General features: G+C 41.1%; 1 long non-coding RNA gene across 3 annotated transcripts in view; it reads right to left on the reverse strand.

The window, feature by feature from the left end:
- Window positions 1-273: 273 nt before the first annotated feature.
- Window positions 274-18,656, reverse strand: part of LOC103279107 (uncharacterized) — a 46,021-nt gene continuing 27,638 nt past the window's right edge. The window contains exons 5-7 of one of the 3 annotated variants that reach the window (XR_010007105.1): window positions 6,016-8,059; window positions 4,242-4,388; window positions 274-2,405 (exon numbers count right to left, since the gene is read on the reverse strand). This is a non-coding gene — a long non-coding RNA (uncharacterized LOC103279107). Of the gene's footprint in view, window positions 4,389-6,015; window positions 8,060-16,016; window positions 17,305-18,656 lie in introns of those variants that run through there. The other 2 variants (XR_010007103.1, XR_001730405.2) reach the window with 2 other exon arrangements.

Consider the following 18,656-nt stretch of genomic DNA (forward strand, 5'->3'; position numbering starts at 1 on the left):
ATCAGCCATTTGTTTGGCAGCGATTCTTAGACTTCTCCGATTAGCTTCTCTGACTCCCCTGTCTTTAGAATAAGATTCCTTCCTGGGAAACGGAGGGGAGTACTGCCCAAGGCCTGGTTTACTGAATTCTTGAGGGCAAATGTCAACATCCGGCAGGTGAAGAGACTCCAGCTCTTGTTGAACCGGCGAAAACCCCATGTTTTCATCTTCATCTGCCACAATAGTACCAGGAACAGGACTACAAGGCCCATGAGGCATCACATCTTCCTACAGAGTTTCCTCAAATTCTTAGCATTGCAATAATGTAAAACTTCAAATGGCCATTTAGGAAAAAGTAAATGCTTCCAAAAGGTACTAAGGGAACACTGAATATATAAAACAAATTTCAATGTCTCACCTTCTGCAAATGCCAAGAGTAGAATTCTTATGCAGGGAGGCAATGCTGACATCTCTCCCCCTCCCCTGACATACTAGTGAAAAGGAAAGCAGAGAGATGAGTCTGGATGCAACCCCATAATTCATCAATTATGCCCTTAATAAAAAAGATAACTCTTTCTGTATCAGAGCAAGTTCTTATAGTCCAGGACCTAACACAGATTATGTTTCTATGGTGGAGTCGAAGGCCTAGAGTGAAATATAAGGTAATCATATGGAATAGGTGATCATTGTACTAACAAACCAATACATAGAGGTTGGGGAGATGGAGATATATTCCAGGCAGAGGGACTGGCAGGGGGATGTATCCTTTGCCAGCAAGATCTTGGCCAAATGCTCCCCTTGTTACTGAGGCTAAGCTGAAAGGGAACAAAGAAGTCACATGGAGGAAAGAGGACATAATAATTCTCTCTATCAGAAAGTCCTGGTATTTCAACTCTGTAAGCCCCAGTGCCACTACACTACTGCTTTCGTTGTAATCCAAATCAGTTCCTGAAGCACTTTTTCTTATGGTAGGATTGATGAAAAGAAATATTGCTGATTAAGGGAGAGAGGAGGAAATTATGTTTTTATAATAGAACATGTTGGTACTCATTCCCAACCACACACTTTATCATTAAAGGTGCTTGGACAACTCATTGTTAGAAGCAGGTTGTGGTACTTTAGGTTTTTAAAAAATTACCATTCTTTCTAGCCTTGGAAGATAATGGGTATTATAGTTCAGTCCATCCAGTGGATGCTGGGTTGGGAGGACATTCCTATATTAAAGACCCCTTTGGATCTCATCTGAAAAGGCTTTTCTTCTATTCTGCATTTCTGTGTTTGAACGCTGTCACCTAAGTGGAGGCTTTTAAATGTTAACACCATGGACAAATGTGCCATGCATATGGCTTATGTAAAAGAGACCTTCTTTTAGTAACACATTGTTTATTTCATTTGCTCAGCACCTCCTGCTACATGCTGCTTGGAACAATCTGTTGTATTTCACGATCAGCCTCCACTGATTAAACTATCTACATTTTTTGGGTCTAAAAAAACCCAAACATTCAAAGAAACTGAATAACCTGTCATCAGTTTCAACATATTTTTACCTTAGGTTGGTAACACTCTATGTTTTTCCTCCCATTTTTGTGTTACTCTCTACTTCTACAATTTAAACCATCAGTGTTCCCTCTGAATGAATGAACAGTCTGTCTTCTCCAGTGTACTTGAAGGCTCTCTGTAGTTCTGCACATATACAACCATGACCTTATTTTTGCACTCATATCCTCTCAGTTCTAGATTTGTTATGTGCCAATAAGTCAACTCCAAATTTTGGCAATCCTATTATATGGTTTTCTTAACAAAATTTCTTCAGAAAAAAATTGCTATTGTTTTCTTCTAAGGCCAAGAGAGAGTGATTTGCCCAAGGTCGTCCAGTGGGTTTTCATGGCTGAATATGACTGTTCACTCTAGTCACTAATGCCACTACAACACACTGGCTCTCTTAGTTCTAGTCTGGTTTATTTTGACAGTTTTCCACTTCAGACCCCAAATTCAGCCCTCTAGCATTGCAAAGAGTAACACCATGAAGCAAAAAGCTCAGCAGGCAATGTATGCAAAACCGACACAGCTAGAATACAGACTGATTTGTGCATCCCATTTTGACTAGTGTTCACCTTCACAGGATGGACTACTCTCTGTCAAGCTGGACCCATGGCCAGTCAACTAACTAGCAAAGGCATTCATCTGTATAGTCTAATGGAAGAAGACTATACAAGGCATTCCTCCTGTCTTGCTGAGAATAGTCATTTCATCACTCAAAACATTTGGAGTACCAAGTGATGGATTTTGTCTCTTTCCAAGGCAGTTGATTCACTTGGGAGTCTTCAGTGATGGATTGGCTTTTTCCAGGGCAGCAGCTGTTCCTGAGATACTGTACAAATTAGGAATAAACTCTGCTCCATCTTAAATCTGCAGGTTGGGAAGGGCTGCCAGAAAGTATCATCATTTCAGAGAGGGGCAGTTACTATACCACAGACGCCATCTCCATCAGCATTCAAACAGCAATGAGAGTTGTGCATGTAAAGAACAGAATGGAAGGGCAAATGATGAAGTTCCAGAGCAAAGCAATTATAAGACTATGGAATTGACTTAAGCATGGAAAGATATGGTGCTTTGAAGATCAGGAAGAAATTAGTTATAAAAAGAGTTATCAAAGAATGGATCTGGAACAATTTGGGTCATGGTTCAATTACTGTTAGGAGCCCCGGTGGCGAAGTGCGTTAAAGCACTGAGCTAGAGACCAAAAGGTCCCAGGTTCAAACCCTGGGAGCGGCGTGAGCAACCGCTGTTAGCTCCAGCTCCTGCCAACCTAGCAGTTTGAAAACATGCCAATGTGAGTAGATCAATAGGTACCGCTCCGGCGGGAAGGTAACGGCACTCCATACAGTCATGCCGGCCACATGACCTTGGAGGTGTCTATGAACAACGCCGGCTCTTCAGCTTAGAAATGGAGATGAACACCAACTCCCAGAGTCAGACATGACTGGACTTAATGTCATGGGAAACCTTTACCTTTTACTCAATTACTGTTATTATGAATTTACTATTATTGTAGTAATGGAGAAGGACAGCTTGGAAAATACAGAAGAAAGCATTGCTTTGGGCATGTGAAAAGAACAGATGTTGAAAGAAGTGTATAAACCAGTTGTTTTGGACTTCTTCACATGGCCTAAAATGGCTAGCGAAAGGGAAGGTGCTCATGGTGGCTCGTGGTACCCTGCGTGCCCTCCCTTCTCCCCTCATTACACAGTGGGGATGGGAGAGAGTATGTTGGCACCCTTTCCCCCTCCAATCAGATGGCAGAACGGGCAGTAACACGCCACAACGTGCATTGCCCCACTGCCTTTTCTGTCATTACATGGCAAAAAAGGGAGGAAAGTGCAGGTAGCTCCATTGGAGCTATCAAAACTACACTTTCCTCTCTGTAGTGGAGGAGAAAGCACCTTTTGGCACTTCCTTTTCACTTTGTGAGGAATGCGGGCACAGCCTGCTGTGCATTACGTAATGGTGCATAGTAGGCCCCATCCTTGCAGCACATAAAAGTGGCAAAATGGGGCAAAAATGACCCGTGTGAAAAGGTCCTTAATGTGATCGGGCCTATTTACTTAATAGTCATTAAAATATTTATGGTTTTTTGTGCATCAAGGCTCCCAGGTCATGTCAAATAGGTTTCAAGAGCCATGTTGGGTTCTTAAAATATGCTTTTTGACTGCTGATCTCACTCTCCCACTCCATTTTTATGACTGGGCCCCAATCTTCTGTTTGCCTGTATTTAGTGTGTTCACTTGCAACTGATAGCTCCTGAAGCATATTTGTGCATCCAGGAACATAATGCATAGGGTCAAATACATGGGACATGACAGTGCTGTAAATAACAGAGTAATTAGTATTAGTCATATCCACACAAAGAGCTCACCTGCTTTAAACCTTGCTTATGTTGTACACAAGTCAGGAAGACAGGAAGCAATTTGCTATTTATACCGCTGGACTAATTAGACGAGCCAGAGATATTCCTGCCTGGACAATTTTTCTTCCTGAGCCTACACATTCAAGCTTGACAGGATGTATGAAACCCTGGTTGTCAATGGTTACACAGGAGTTCTTTGATGAATTTGTATAAACAAAAATATCACTATTAAATATTAGCAAAAGTCATACTTCCTAGTCTCTAGTGCCTAGAAGAACTCATGGAGTGGATTTGACTTTTCAAAACTTACAGAGTCAACAATGCAAATCTTGGTTTAAAAAAGGCTGGAACTCACACATATGTAGGTTAAAAGCTGGTCTGGTGAATCTTTGCTACTGTAGTTCACATCAGATGCATTTAGCCTGGTCAATGGCAAGGTGTCATGGGAGCAGTACTTCGTCAATGGATGAAAGTCTATTGAATGCCTTTTCCCATGAAAATACTATGAAGAGACAATCCAAAATGTAGAACTAAACCTTGAACTACCGGTATTCAATATCTTCATCATATATTTTAAAGTCATGTAAATCATCTGTGGTCATTATTTTTGTTGTCTAGCTGTTTAGCTGTGAAAGCTTTTGTACTTTCTTCAGTATTTGTATCAAGTCTTTGCTATTTTCTACTACTAATACGGTGTAAGCTGTGTATCTTGTGTTGATATTACTTCCTCCAATTTTCATACCTCCTTCCTCCAAATCTAATCCTGCTTTATGCATGATATGTTCAACGTATAAGTTAAACAGAGTCAAAATATGCTGTCTTGCCCAAACCCCCTTGGCAATTGGCAACTATTTCATTTTCCTGAATTCTGTTCTAATAGTAACCTCTTGTCTTGAGTAAAGGTTACATATCAGGACAATAAAATGTCATGGCACACCAATATCTTTAACAGCAATCCATTTTTCATGATCTATACAATCAAAGGCTTTGCTACAGTAGTTAAAGCACACGTTGATTTTTAAAAATTCTTTGGTAGGCTCAATTTTGACTGTTAAATGACTCTGCTACCTGAACCTTAGGCTAAGGACCTCATCATATGGCTGCCGGCAGCTGGTGGTAGCGCTCCTCTTCAGAGCGAGGCATGAGGCCCTTGCCTCGCCAGCTGGCAGGACATTCACGCAGCTTCCCCCATAGAACTGGCATGGATCTGGCAACATGGGATGCCTCCTGTGTTGATAGATCCAAGGGGAGAAGTCTCGTGCACTACATGCACTCCTCACACTCCTCGCTTCCCTCCATGTTATTGCCCTGTTGGTCAGCAGACGAGGGCCCCATGCCTTTCCCTGAAGATGAATGCCACCACCAGCCATGTGATGATGTCCTAAAAGTTAGAATGAATTCACCATCCCACTGACATCACAGCCACCAGTTGATATTATGCTCATGTCTTGCTTCCAGGTTTTCCTTCTAATTGTCTACTGTGGATTACAGGATGGAGGGCCTGTTAGGTGTTTGGCTTTATCCAGCATACTGTGAATTCTTGGCAAAGGTTACTTTTAAACAAACAACCAAGTAGCCATGATACAACCTTTTCATTTATAGTTGTGGCCATTTCCTGGCAATTACTGATAACTGACATGAAGATTGGTGAATCATTTTATCTTCTTTATCTGTCAGCAGTAAACTGTGCTTTTATTACCGGTCTGGAAACATTTTGTTGTTGTGTGCCTTCATTTCATTTTCAATTTATGGTGACCCTATCATGGGGTTTTCTTGGCAAGATCTGCTCAGAGGAAGATTGCCTTTGCCTTCTGTTGAGGATGAGAGAATGTGGCTTGTTCAAAGTTACTCATTGAGTTTCCAAGCCCAAGTGGAGATCTGAATTAAGTACTCTGGAATCATAGTCCAACATTCAAACCATGACCATGTTGACTCTCCTGAAAGCATTGCTTATTATCTTGAAAAATATATTTCTTTTGCATTATAATTTCCAGAAATATGAGATTCAGGGAGCTATAGTCCCAAAAAGATTTTTCTTTTCTGAACTCTTGATTATAGAAAAAGTTATCTTGTTACCATTATCAACTTGTTGCTATTAAAGATAGTCTCAGTTGTAGATTTATACTTACATTGCACCCAGATGTTCCAGACATTCTAGCAAGCCGTCTACTTATTTATAAATAGTCCTTGGCAGTCAGCCGTATCTCCCTAAAGCATGTTCTCTTCTAAATACTCCAGTTAGGAATTGTACAGCATCTGTTTGCAAATCACATTATATCTTGTAAATTGTATGTTCTTCCAAAAGTCAACAGTAGATTACCTGGATAAATTCTCTCAAGAATCTAAAAACTAGTTCATACGCTCAAAAAGGTAAACTACTCTGAGAGGCATGTATGAGCATTATAATCTGTTACATAGCATTGTTGTTTGCTTTTGTAGCATAGTCTCAGCCATGCCTGAGCATAGGTTGAGATGTAGTACATGTTGGAATATGACTTCTTTTATTTCTGGGCTGGGGAAGGATAAGAATAGTCATTGTTGGTCTTACCATTATGACACCAAAGTTACCATATTAAAAATAAGATTTTTTAGATTTATTAGATTTATTGCTTCATCTCAGATCTGAAAGCAAATAGACATTCCATAACTGTAGTACTAATAAGGTGTGAATCCTTGAAAAGCCAGGAGGCTATAATGTTGGGCTATGAAGAAGGTGGTCCCTTCTAAGGCTCTCACTACGTACTACTGATGGTTGCTTGATCCTCTCTGCTACCTGCCTTCTATTTTAGGTTTATGTGTGTTTGGTGGTTGGGAAAACATTTTCCATTTTCCAGCATGATCTGGAGCTGTGTACCATTGCATGTAACATTTCTTCTCATCAGGTCTGGCCCTAGAATATCGCCTCTTCTTTATATCCTCAACACTCTGCTCTCAGGGAAGCCAACCATTATTTTAGCTGATACTTCTGAGCCTCTCACTCTTTCCCATCTCTTGGATGATAGAATTGCATGTGCCACATGGCATTGGCTATACCCCCACGGGTTCACCTGCTGTGCACAGATGCTGGGGAAGACTTTGTCTCTGTTAGTACGGTACAACCCACATATTCATGTCTAATAGCAAACCCTATATTTTGATTATACTGGGTCTGGGAGCTTTCAACAGAATTGCACTGGAGGTTTCACATAAAAGAGAGCTGGTGAGTGGTTCAAGCAATTCCAGTGGTTCTCCCACAACAGATGCATGGTCCTGTTGCTAAATGTCTGATTTACTTGGCAAGGGAGAGTCCTTGACCTCAATGGAGGTTCTCCTTGGCACACAGAGCCACTTATGTTTGCCCAGACTTTTATCCCAGGAGTGAGCAAAGTCAGATGGCTCAGAGGACAACCAATGACTGCACCAGACTTAGGGAACCTAAACAAAAATAGTTGTCAGAAGTCCAATTTTAGCTTTGCCTGTTTTAAGGTTGGAAAGGCTTCCCTCCATTATCTGTTAAGAGTCTTGGGACTCTTGGAGGTCATATTTCTTTTGTTTTGATGGGGAAAGGTTTTGAGAGGGAAGAGACCCGAACCTCATTTTAGTAGCCCATTCTAGCAACATATTTATATCAGGCTAGTTCTGATTTTGAATGCTTGTAATTGGGTGGAAATGAATAATCCTTACTTCTACATATCGAAAATAAAGGCTAGAAAGTTTTACCTACTCAGAGGAATCATGTCTTTAAGGTGGCCACATGATACTGAACTTACGATAACAGGAATTTTTCTTAGCGCTGGAGATAATTGTTTTCAAATGTCTATGATTCACTTGAACATTCACTACATGCTGAAGCAAACCCATATTCCACCTGCCAAATGTATTTAGAATATTTACTGGTTCATGAGTAAATGTGGAATACAAGATAAAAAATGTTAGTAATTAACACAAAGTAATATTAACAGTAATAATTTCTGCAGGCATTTGAACCTCCGTTGTCACCCACTCGTTTTGGCATTGTTTCATCCATGAAAAGCTTGTGCCATTTCAGTTAGTAATATCTTTCCATATTCCCACTTCAGCCTTAACTTTCAATTTGTCATCCGGTAACTTTCGCAGTTCATCTGTTTGTCATTTTTTTCACATTTCTTTTTTTTCTTTTCTTTCTCTTTATCAAAGTAAGAAAACGCAGTCTCTCTGAAAGAAGAAAATACACATATGCCCATAAAACCATATACATAGTTGGAAGAGACCACCATTCAGTCCAACTTCTGCTGTGCAGAATACACACGCAAAGCACCCCCAATAGTTGGCCATGTAGCCTCCCCCTCCTTAATATGACATCCTTTTAAATATTTATATCTGGCTATCATGTCACTTCTTCAACCTCCAGGTGTGCCCTCCAGATATCCTGGAGTAGTTCATATAATTCCCAGCCAATATTCATTTATTTGCTAATTCATTAATTCATATTCCTCTCTGAGCCTGAAAGGGACCATGAGGCAATGCACAATGGATAGAAGAAATGGGACCAAATCACATTGAGATCCTTGATCCAGGTGATAATGGGGAGATTCACCATGGTTCATGGCGAATCAGGTGAGGCACGGTAGGGGGTGTGGGCCCACACTGCCCTCTTACCTTTTCCCACGGGGGGGGGGGGTGTCACTGCTCAACTTCCCCATTTTTTCTATGCAACACGGGGAACCTCCAGTGTTGCCTTCTGTGATGCTTGGCTCTCTCCACAGGCACAGAACCCCACCAGAAGTAGATCAGCATCATGTGATGGGATCCGGTGGGCTCCTTGCCTGAAGAGAGATCCAAGTGTCATAGGATGGTCAATTTTGCCTGTCACCAGCATCAATACATTTCTACCAACTGAAAGGTTGGCAGTGTGAAGCCCGGATCGAGGTGAGAACTTGACCTTTAGCCCAGCTCACTGTCTACTTAAGCGGTTTGAAAACAGCTGTGAGTAGAGTAGAAAAATTAGGCACCACTTAATTGGGGAGGTATTTTACAGCACCATAATAGGAAATACCAGAAATGTTGGCGATCAGAGAACAGGAGGAAAGTTTGTGATCAAGAGCTCGTCATAATAGTGGATGAAGCGTCAGCACCTCCTGTGGCTAGAATCAAGCACAACCTCCAGGATACCAAAGTTGGAAAAATGCCGACATAATACCTCTGTTATCTGTTCTGTATGTCTATCGGCATTGAATGTTTGCCATGTATATGTTCTGTGATCCACCCTTAGTCCCCTCCGGGTGAGAAGGGTGGAATATAAATAATGTAAATAAATAAATAAGTATTATTTATTTATTTATTTATTTTTGTGGAGAACCTGAGTCAGAATATATGGAAAGAGATATGTGGGCTAAAAAATTATGCTGGTTCTGATATTTTCCTACATCTGCTGCTCTTTTTGTGGTAATTTGAGAGAGATGGTTTTGGTCCAAAGACTCTACGTGTCAGGGATATAGTTCTACCTGAAGGACTAGATAGAGCTTGGGGAAAATTGTCTATTTGAACTACATCCATACAGTCTTCCAACAGCATAGCCGTCAGTTATGCTTGCTTGGGAATTCTGAGAACGAATGTTCAAAAAAGTAACTTTTCCAATCTCATCCACATGGTTCTGTGCTGTCATCTCAATCAGTTAAATAAAAAGTGAGAAATTATTTAAAATAAATATTTTAGGACTTACACAGGCATGTTTGAATCAATGATCTAGAGGGTGAAAAATTACAGACATTCACACAGTTTTATACATATAACAGAATTAGAAACTCTGCAATGAAAAACTTTTTTTCATGCGTGGGAGGGTGTGAATATTTCCAGATCTTAGAAATGAATGTTTTGGCACCAGTCAATGTATGAAATGTTTCTTAATGTTACGTTGAAAAATGCAACTTCCTGCAGCTTATTACTGGACTAAAATTTAATTTTCTTTTAGTACATGCAAACATTACTTGTCCACATGGCAGTCTCACACATATTCTGGGAACAATGATAAGAGGGTTTAAAAAAAAAAGTTAAGTAAAATTAATAGATGCTCAAATAATGAACTAGGATACGATTTTAAAACAAGGATTTTTTCAATGTCTTTGATTTTTTAAGAACAAAAAATACAGGGTTAATCCATAAATCCAGAGATGGGCCACTTTAGAGAATCCAGAGACTTGTTTTACACACTCAATGACATTTCCCTATGGACAGCAAATATCCAGAGGGAGTTCCATTCAAGGGAAGCAGCTACAGGCACATCAGTCCAATTTCGGTCCCACACAGGTATTCCAAGAAGACAAAGGAAAGCACAGGAACAAGGTCTCAGCCAGTCTAGAAGTTATTGCACAAGTCAATAGTCCAGATATCCAAAGCTGAGAGAAAGAGGGAGCGAGGGAAGGAGGGAGGGAGAGAGAATAATACGACACAGAAAATGGTTGGATTTAACCAGTTCAGGGATGACTCTACACAGGCAAAAAAACCCCAAAAACCCCGGACTCATCTTTGGCTGTTCTCACACAATTCACTGGCTTCTGATGAGTATCAAAGGTTTTGTAGGGGTTATAGGGTTAAACTGGCTTTATCCTGCTTTGCACAAAATTTGGTGATACTCTGGAGTTTCCTGGAAACTCCAGAGTATGCTGTGGCTTTTGGAAAGTCTAGACAATGGACAAATCTGCTGACTAGATGCAGAGGCGGTTCAACCACCAGGCCAACTAGGCAGTTGCCTGTGGCGCCATCTTGTTGGGGGCGCCATCGAGGCAACTCCTGTCTCCTGCGGCCTGCCTCCACAAGGTATTGAACTGCTTTTTCTGTTGATTTGTTGTAAAACATGATGTTTTAGTGCTTAATTTGTAAAATCTTAATGTAATTTGATGTTTAATAGGCTTTTCCTTAATCCCTCCTTACTATCAAACATTTTCGCGTATCCAATGCTTTTATTTTTCAGTGATTGGTGTTTGGGGGGGGGGGGCAAAATTCTGTTCGCCTACACTTGAAAAATACCTAGGGCTAGATGGGAAACCAGTGCCATCACCCTTACTTGCAGTCAGCAGCGCAGGGAAAGGGATGGATCCTTCTTCCTTTTGTGTGGACACCTTACTGATGTCAGAATGGGGTCCTTGATTTAGTATGGCCAGGAGCTTGCATGGATGATTTGGCTGAATGTTTACCTTCAAAGCCAGTCCAAAGGGTTTATGCTCTGGACTGGCCCCAGATTTAGCAGCTAGTGTAGACTCTTCCCAGGGGTCAAGAATGGCAAGAAATGCAGGAATATGAAAAATATTGTCAGTAGAAAGGTAAAAAGTTGAGAACAATAAAGATTCCCTGTAGTCACTGGGAGATTATAGGTGGCTGTCTCTGGATACTTGATAGTTGATTAGACAGTTTTTTCTGTTTAACCAACCGTTTATATGCAGTTTTTCCTCATCTCTTCTCAGGCTTCAGAGGTTGTATGTGTCTTTTCAGTGTCTTGTCAAATTCTGTTGATGAAGGATCACTTCTTCTGCTTCAGCCACTACCTCCTCAGATTTTGGGAGGGATTGTCTAGAGTAGTGGTTCTCAACCTGTGGGTCCCCAGATGTTTTGGCCTTCAACTCCCAGAAAACTTAACAGCTGGTAAACTGGCTTGGATTTCTGGGAGTTGTAGGCCAAAACACCTGAGGATCCACAGGTTGAGAACCACTGGTCTAGAGTGAGAAAAATTTAGCAATCCAACTCCTTTGTGTGAGATTCCTTGGATTCTGAAGACTTACACACACCCCTGCTTTAGCATGGGACACATCATGTGCTCCTCCCAAAATCAAAAGAAGATAGATGCACCTACTTATTTTTAGCTAAACAAGACACACAGGGGTCTTAATTTAAAGAAGAATTGCATTATCTATGGAATGGTTCTCCATAGCTTAAATGGGAGATAGAGCTGGCAGGGATGGGGGGGGGGGGTCAATTAGGAGATTACATATTTCCCAACCCTGTAATACAATGTAAATATAACCAAACCCAACCTTTTTCATAATAGTTTACTATCTAGACTATAATTAAGTTACAAACAAAGACTTCTTTCGAATAATTTAGTACATACTAAAACTGAATGTCGCTTGAATGTTAATTGTGTTCCTTTTTATGTTTCCAAGACAGAGCTAATGCCAGGGATCTGAAACAAATAGTATTTAACCTTCTGAACCCCAGATGAAAAGGGAGATGGATGTTTGCTTTTGATTGTCCTGGTCTTCTCCTGAGCGGAATCAATAAGTACCCCCTGCTTTATAGTTTGTCATGATTCTAATTAATAAGCCTCTGGGGCCCAGTTTGCAGAGTAAAATCTAAGTCTGACATGCATTTGAACATTTTACCAAGCAATCTGAACCAATGCCAATTCAATAAAATAATTAAAATGCCATCAGCCTGTTAACATGCTCTCCTCCCTGCCTATATATACATACACACACACACAAATACATACACACAGAGAGAAATGTAAAATGTCAAGCTGCATTTGAAATCATAAGGGAAAATATATTTGGAAGTTCTTCTGGCTGAAGTGAATTGTCAGATTTCAAATATAGCTGGAGACTTTCAGGACGGCAAGTTGTGAACTGTTTGGCACTAATGTATTGTTTTCATGAAGAGCCATTGTAAATGATATGCAGGACCAGACTGATTGTAGTTATGCCTGGAAGAAGCAGGGCTAGCAGTGTTCTCCAGTTAGGAATTACAGGGCCAACAATACCATTAGGCAGAAAATTGCCATATAATGCTGGGCAGGGACATTTCTTGCATAAGGCTCCCTGAAGAAGAAAGTTTAGGAGAGAAGAGTGAAGGCACTTCAAGGCTTGTAGCTCCAATGAACCTTGAGGACTTTATCACACAAAAGAGGCAAACTGCCATTGAAGTTTCCTCTCTACAATTAACACATCCCTTGATATTGATATGGGAAACCCATTTATAGCTGCTAAACACTTGTTCTCATCACCTTCTTTGCTGCAATGGGTCCATTTTGCTTCTGTGCAAGCATGTCAGGACTAAAGTGACCTCAGGGACTGGGCTTCTCTTCGTCTTCTCCCCCGCCCCCCAGTTACTTCTAAATTAGATCTTTTATATTTTTCAGTGGAATTTGAATTTTTTTGTTCACTATACATGGAATTGTGAAATTGTTTTAAAATAATTTATTTTCCAAAACTATGGAGCAGAGGAATTTCAAAAGATCAGGATTTCAAAGTTATATGAAAGTTTCGAATGTGGGATCATGGTTCAGCAAATCAGCACAGTTGCATGTACGGAAAAACGTGCAGCAGAGAAAGTGCTTATACCAATATGTAGCTTCTATCAGTGATTACATAACTGCCATGGAATAGCAACTTCATGCAACAAAGTCTTAAATGAGCTATCCAAGCTACAGTTTGAACATTCTGATTGGGCCAGCAGATTCATTGCATGGTAGACATTGCAGCCTCCTGGAACAGAGGATCAAGGTTAGGAGCAGAGAGTACAACTATAGTTTTCATTAGGCCAAAGCAACACACAAGAGGCCTAGTGAAGAAATGATGGAGGAATACAACTAAGGGCAAATCCACACCTTCAAAATAATTCATCCTTGCCTTGATCCTAATGACGTTGCAACAGCCAATGTTCCTTCCTTTTCAAAGTGAAAATGCTTCTTTTAGACTTTAAGGCAATTTTTAAACCTTTTAAAAACTGCATTTGCAATGGAAAAATGTTTTGCAATGTGTTCTTGAACCCCTAAATTTTGGCTCGATAGCATTCTTGTACAACAAATCAGGACCATGTGGAATTGGAGAGATTGGAGGGTGGTTACTTAGGTCCAGATAGCACAGTGTTGCCATTTTTTTAGTGTTTAGTTTATGAATGTAGATAAGCACATATCTGATTATTTGAAGGTTCACATGGTTTCTGAAGTGGAAGCATCCATTTTAGAACTATCCTTCTATGTTCGTGTGGGAGGCAAATTTAACAGCAGAAGGGTCCCGGGGGATTTTATCCATATGTATCCACTAGTCTCATGAATTTGTATAGGATTGCTATCTGTTTGTTTATTTCATTCATATGGACCCATTTTCGTTTTTAAGCGCTGCTTCCGAAAACAGGCGCTTTTCCGAATGAGCTTTTTTGTCCCACAACTGAAAATAATTGAATATTTTTGTCCCATTGGCACTTCCCTTCCTCTCAGTTTAGGGCTGCTGCCATTTCCCCCTTCAATTGGGAAATTGACCTTGCACCACTGCTGCTGATTTCTCTTCATTGGAGCTGGGGGCAGACCCATGGCAGGATCCTTGGGGTGGATCTGGAACACACTGTGTTTGTTGGCGGCTTGCCGGGGCTTGCCCTCCATCACATTTGCTGGTGGCCTTGCTCTGCAACCATGAAAGGCGAGCTTTGGGCCTACACACCACACACACTCTCATCCTTGGAATGAGAGTGTGCATGTGACATCTAGGCCCAAAGTGCATGGCCTGCCAGGTCCTGCAGCTGAGCATGGAAAGAGAGTGCGCATGTGACATGTAGGCCCAAAGCGTGTGGGCCTCCCAGAGCCTGCAGCCGAGTGCCAAGTAAGGAGTGCTCCTTACTCAGTGCTCAGCTGCAGGCCTTAGCAGGCCCGCACGCTTTGGGCCTACACACCACACACACACTCTCCTTTGAAAGAGAGTGCATGTGTGGTGTGTAGGTCCAAAGCACATGGGCTTGCAACCGAGCGTGAAAAGAGAGTGTGTGTGTGGCGTGTAGATCCAAAACATGCGGCCCTGGCAAGTCTGTGCGCTTTGGGCCTGCCAGGGCCTTTCTGGGTCTGTACAGTTGCAGAGATCTCAGCAGTGGCACAAAGTAGGTTTCCTTGAGCGCAATCCCTCTTCTCTCTTCTATATGGTGCCGAAAAGCAGGCTTGGAGCTGGTACCCACTCCTGCCTGCTTTCCTCTCGAGTTTATTTTTGTACCGGGAGGGGCTTTCCTGTTCCGTGCATCCAAAGGAACAAAATAAACAAAATAAACGGATGAACCTGAGCAATTGGATGAGACTGAGAAAGTGGGTCTGCAGTTTAATGACAAGAAGCCATGGATCTGAGGAAGACCTATAGCTCAGTGGCAGAATGTGTTCTTGTATGCAAAGAATCCCCAACATATCCAGGATGATCTAGGAAAGATTCCTCATATCCAAACTTTGACAGCTGCCAGTCAGAATTGATAATATTTAAGCAGTGAAGAATTCAATAGAGAGTGAGCTTCTGTCTTCCCTAGATTCCTGTCAACATGGGGCTGAGGGCCACCCAAAGAACGTTGCACATGGCAGTATACTACAAGTGATCAAAAAAGTACTTCTCATATTTTCTAAAACTTGCTTCTTCTCAAGCTTGCTTCATCTTTTCTAAAGCTTCTTTCTTCAAATGCATTCTTAGATTTTTCCATTTTCAAAAAGATTCTCCCAACAGTGATAGCTCATTGTTTGACAAGGTGGATTCTTCTCTGCACAAACAGAGGAAACACATTGCAAATACCAAGGGAGATAATATCAAGCAGATTTTTGGGACACTGTGGAATGGCAAATGGCTACCACCTTCTACATTCCCAATATAATGCACTGAATAAAAAGCACTTAGTTTAAAGTTTTCAAAAACAAATAATTATGTACTTCATACAGTGTCCACTCAAAATATATAGTGGGTATGATAGTGGAGGGTATTTGCTCGGGCCATGCCAAGTCAGTTGATCAATTATCTCACTTTATTAAAAGTATTGCATTTCTGGCTCAGGTTCTGACAGCAGGGCTGCAGCACAGAATGATAGCCTTGAATTCATGACACATATAGATAAACCGGTATTTGGACAATCCAGTGTTACTTAAGCTCTTTCAACACCATTGTACACAGGTATACAATATAGAACCCCCTGCCCCAGATTGAATTCGAAAGAAGCCATTTGTATAGGGTGTTAACTGAGTGGACTAAACTAACTTCATTTTGCTATTAATCTTTCATTGTGTAGTGAAAAGCAATATTCAGATTTCTTTTTCACATTTGAAAACACACATGGACAAACAATCACATGATCAATACATTTAGACAGACACAGAGAAATTGCAAATATTAGAGTGACTCCCCCCCCCCCCCCCCCACCGGCCTCCTGAGGAAGCAGTCTCAGGAATCTGTCCCCACAGGGCCCATACCCCATTAGACCTGGGCCTTTCAGGAAGGCCCAGCTCTAATGGGGCATCTATTCAATTCGGGACAGAGCAGGGTTTACCTGCTTTGTCCCGAATTAATCCTATTTTATCTGAGGTGTCGTTGGGAAGCCTTAGATAAAAGTCTGACATACTTGTATTTTGGGCCCTGTCTGGAATGGCCAACAGTTGTTGCGTGGCAAAACAAACATATTAGTCTCAAAAATGTGACTGTTCGTAGTCCATGCATATGGCATCATTCTATCAAATATCTCTCCAGACAAGCCCTTAAGATGGAAAAACAACTAAACAGATCTACTTCTAGTTACTGTTATTGTCGTTTATTCATTCAATCACTACGAGCTCTTTGTGACCTCATGGACCAGCCCACACCAGAGCTCCCTGTCGGCTATCCCCACCCCCAGCTCCTTCATGGACAAGCCAGTCACTTTATCCATTCATCTTGCCCCTCTTCCTTTTTCCTTCCATTTCCCCCAGCATCATTCTCTTTTCCAAGCTTTCCTGTCTTCTCATTATGTGCTCAAAGTACTTCATCTTTGCCTCTAATATCCTTCCCTCCAGTGAGCAGTTCGGCTTTATTTTATGGAGTATGGACTGGTTCGATCTTCTTGCGGTCCAAGGCACTCTCAGGATTTTGCTCCAACACCACAGTTCAAAAGCATCCATCTTCCTTTGCTCAGCCTTCCTTATGGTCCAGCTCTCACATTCATAGGTTACTACGGGGAATACCATTGCTTTAACTATGTGGGCCTTCATTGCCAGTATGATGTCTCTACCCTTCACTATTTTATCAAGATTGGCCATTGCTCTCCTCCCAAGAAGTAAACGTCTTCTGATTTCCTGGCTGCAGTATGCGTCTGCAGTAATCTTCGGGCCTAGAAATACAAAGTCTGTCACGGCCTCCATGTTTTCTCCCCCTATTTGCCAGTTATCAATCAAACTGATTGCCATAATCTTGTTTATATATATATATAATTGCAACCCAGCTTTTGCACTTTCTTCTTTCACCTTGTTCTTACTGTTGCTACTTAGTTGTTATACAGATTCCTCAGGAGAAAGACAAGGTAACTTGGTATCCCCATACCACCATGAACTTGTCACAATTTATTATGATCCACACAGTCAAAGGCTTTAGAGTAGTCAATAAAACAAAAATAGATGTTTTTCTGAAGCTCCCTACCTTTCTCCATTATCCAGCGGATATTGGCAATTTGGTCTCTCATTCTAGTTATTAGTTGTACATTAATATCTAAAACGAAAAATTGTTCAAGGTATAAGGATTGTCATCTGTGTTACACTGGGTTATATCTGCCAACCCCAGACACTGCTGCATGAATTCAGATGCATGCAAAAGAACTTGAATTAAGCCTAGGAAGGTATTTTCCTGCATCTGAGACATAAAACTGAGGTGCAGCTACACTGTAGAATTAATGCAGTTTGACCCCACTTTAACTGTAATGACTCAATGCTATGGAATCATGGGAGTTGTAATTTTATGAGGTCTTTAGCTTCCTCTGTCAATGAGTGCTGTGCTTCACCAAACTACAACTCCCATGGTTCTATAGCATCGAGCTACAATGGCATCAAACTGTATTAATTCTACAGACTCCTGAGGAGACCAATGTTCACATCCTGACTTGGAAACCCACTGGGTGAGTTACAGTCTCTCAGCAGCAGAAAACTCAATGTTATGTTCACAATGATTTGAAGACACAAAACAATTGTTCTCAGTGGTAAGTGCTGGTTTCCATGTCAGAAGAATGGTGAATCTTCACTGTGCTTTATTCTGAGTTATCCAACATGCAGGACCTTGTCTGTCAAATAAGTTCAGAACCTGCAATAGCTCTGGTAAAGTATGGACTAAAACACGAAGCGGTATTACAACTCATGGACATGAAAGCCCACAATCTTTCAGTCAATACAGCCATTCTTCTCAAAGTACAAAACATGGAGTTACATTCCCCATCTATGAAGTAAGAAAAACTGGGCATGCATTTCTTATGCCATAAACCTCAACACAAGCCTCATCTCAGCCATCCACCTAGCCACAATACACTTCTTCTTAGTATAGCACAAAATACTGTCAGGGTCAAGGATAATAGCTGCTATTGTCTTAAGACCCACTCTTCTCAGTCTTATGCTTGGGAGTATATCTATTAAGCTTCCCAAGCCATATATTGTCTTTGTCATTAGGATTCCAGGCAAGCACCCCAGAGTCCACCTAAGGCAAGGGCAAAACAAATTGCAGATCTGGAAATCTAAACACATACACACATAAAGAAGGTGCTTGATGCTATCATTCCGCTTCATGCTGTATTTGTGTCCCTTCCCTGCACATATACACAACTCTAGTTGTATCTGGTAAAGCTTTGGTGGATGGATTTTTGAAATAATTATAGAGACCTGGTGTGTAAATGTCAAAATGAATGAAATTTAGCAGAAAATGCAGGAGAAATGGCCAGATCTCCCTATTAGCACTTGCTGTACATCTCACAAGACAGCTGATTCCCAGCTCTGTATGGGTTCCAGCATCCAGTGATTTATTGGGTAATTCAGCATTTGCCAGTATGTCTTGTGCTAATTAAATGCATCGCACTCTAT

This window comes from Anolis carolinensis, chromosome 6 (assembly GCF_035594765.1).
Source record: "Anolis carolinensis isolate JA03-04 chromosome 6, rAnoCar3.1.pri, whole genome shotgun sequence".
NCBI classification, from domain to species: domain Eukaryota; kingdom Metazoa; phylum Chordata; class Lepidosauria; order Squamata; family Dactyloidae; genus Anolis; species Anolis carolinensis.